The sequence below is a fragment of the Triticum dicoccoides genome, chromosome 3A, assembly GCF_002162155.2.
Source record: "Triticum dicoccoides isolate Atlit2015 ecotype Zavitan chromosome 3A, WEW_v2.0, whole genome shotgun sequence".
NCBI classification, from domain to species: Eukaryota; Viridiplantae; Streptophyta; class Magnoliopsida; order Poales; family Poaceae; genus Triticum; species Triticum dicoccoides.
The window spans coordinates 473145019-473147584 of record NC_041384.1 but is presented as its reverse complement, the minus strand read 5'-3'; positions in this window follow the sequence as shown (position 1 = coordinate 473147584).

Genomic DNA, 2566 nt, shown 5'->3' with positions numbered 1-2566 from the left:
TGAAGCTATTGCGTTTTGGAAAAGGCCCAGAGCCTGTGAAGCAAGGCGAGTGCCTGTGAAGCTATCGCATTTTGAAGAAGGCCCAGAGCCTGTGAAGAAGGCAAATGCCTGTGAAGTTGTCGCGTTCAGGAAAAGGCCCAGAGCCTGTGAAGAAGGCAAATGCCTGTGAAGCCGTCGCATTTGGGAAAAGGCCCGGAGCTTGTGAAGAAGGCCAACGCCTGTGAAGCTCCCCGCCGGCGATACTCTCATATCCTACGGATTCAACTAAAGAACACCCAGGACGTCACGCCCTCCCACAGGCTGCTTCGGGGCTTGTGCGAAACAAAGGTAAACCAGCCAACCACCAGGCGCGGGCGCTCGTGCAATATGACAAATACCAATACGATGAACACATGTTTTACATGAGGGGCTTCCCCTCCCAAAATGCTCTCACAGCCATCAGGTCAAAAACCTGAGTTCTATTCATGCAGGGTAAAAAGGACAGGAGCGATACACACTCAGTCGGACCAATCCCCCAATGCGTCGTCGGATGCACCTCCCGAGCCGTCGCTGGCGTCGCCGAACTCGCCATCGTTGTCTGCTTCGCCACCAGCGGCGCCAGGGCCGTTCGCCGCACCGCCCTCGTCAGCAGCCACGATCGCGTCGTCATCGTCCGAAGCGAAGGCCCTGACAAGGGCGTCCACGTTGTCTTCCACCCAGTGCGCCAGATCGCCTCGGACGGCCTAGGGAACTGGGGCAATGACGGCGTCAAAATCGAAGTGGGGATCCATGTTCAGGAGATGACTGAAGACACGGGAAAAGGCGCGCCCGAGCAGGGCGCGGCTCCTCTCTTCCACCAACCTGTTGGCCCTGGCCGACCGCGCCTCCACCTGCGTCACCATGGCGGTGAAGAACTGAAGGTTGCCAGCATAGTTGGCTGTGTGCGGCTCGCCAACAGCCGCCTCACAGATGTTGCCCAAGGCTGCGCTAGCTCTCTCCCGGAGCGTGGCGAGCATGGGGCCGTGCACGTGCTCCAGGACCTGCCGCTGATGTATCTCATCCGCGTTCTGGCGCGCGATGCCCTCAGCCTCCTCCACCCGCTGGCGAAGACGGAGCATCTCGGCCTGGGAGGCGGCTAACTCCCCTTGCGCTACCTCAAGGGCGGCCCGGGAGGCGTCGGCCAGCCGTGTCGCCTCCTCCCGCTTGACCCTCAAGGCTGCGGTCCTCCCTTCAGCTTCGACCCGGATCAACTCCAGTCTCCCCTCGAACTCGCGCTCGAGATCTTGGCGCGCCATCACCACCCGACGTCCGACCTCTTCCAAGACACGAGCTTCCCGTGCGGCGACATCGTCCTCTGCCTGTGTCACCAAGCGCTCCCTCGTCTCCAGCCGCTCGTACTCGCGGGTGCGTTCGGCAGCTTCCAGTGTCAACGCTTCTCCACGCTTCTGGAGCTCAGCTGGGTCGCCAGAGGCCACCCGCATCGACGCAAGGGCCGACTCGCGCAGCTCCACTTGCTCCTCCAGTGAGTGGCACCAAGCCAGGAGCTCCCGAGCCTGCTCCTCTGCCACCTCTCGCCGTCGGTCAGCTCTCCGGGCCTCCTCGGCAGCCTAGGATCGGGCCACCCGAGAGGCCTCTAGCGACGCCTTCGCCTCTTCATCGTCAAGATCACGCTGACGGCGCGCGAGGGCGATGGCGGCCTCCAGCTCACGCCTCCCTGCAGCCAGGCGCATGCCCTCGGCCTCCAGGCGCGCGTCTTCGTCAGCAAGTTCCTCCCCAAGCAGGTTCACCGCGTCAGTCGCCCTTTGAAGGAACCCTTGGCGGCGAGCGCGGCGCTCCCGGGCGCGCTCGAGCACGTCTTCCACACCATCGTCTGCCCCAAGCACGCGCCGGGGGCCACGAATCATCATTCCCCCTTCGGGCAGGGGGCTGGGGGCTGCCATCCTCGCGACGGCCGGGCGCACTGCACCAGAAGCCCAGCCTGGAGCCAGCCCATCTCCAGATGAAGGGCGCAGGGGGCGCCTCAACCAGTCGTAGCCCGCGACCAGACGAGAAGCCCACGGCAGGCTGGCTATGCCCCGAGAGGGCCCACGAAGGAAAATCGGGGGGAATGAAGGGCCGCGGTGCACCTCGGGATGGTCCTCCCCTTCAATCGCCATCACCACAAGGGCAGAGCTGCTCGGAGCACTTGACGACGGTAGAGGGGGTGAAGCCAAAGGAGGTGGCACCTTGGCTACTTCCGCGAGCTCGGCCGGAAGGGGCCTGCGGGGCAAGGATCAGTGAAAGTAACAAGAGGATCAGGAGCCAGAAAGGGAGAAGACTCGCTCGTCAGTGGCGAAGTACTTTCTGCGCTTCAGCACGCGGCAAGGGAAGTCATCACCCAGGGCCTCCCTTTTCTCCGGAGGGCCTCAAAGTCCACGCGGAAGCGGCCCAAGAGAAGAGCGCAAGGATCAACCTGCGACGAAGACGGAGCATCGAAGCGATCCGCATCAGGGGCGCCTGCCTGGCGCATGCCGCCCATCGCCTCGCCAGAAGACGCGGCTGGGGCCTCCGAGGCCTCAGACCCGGGCGCTGGGAGCGGCTGCTTGCC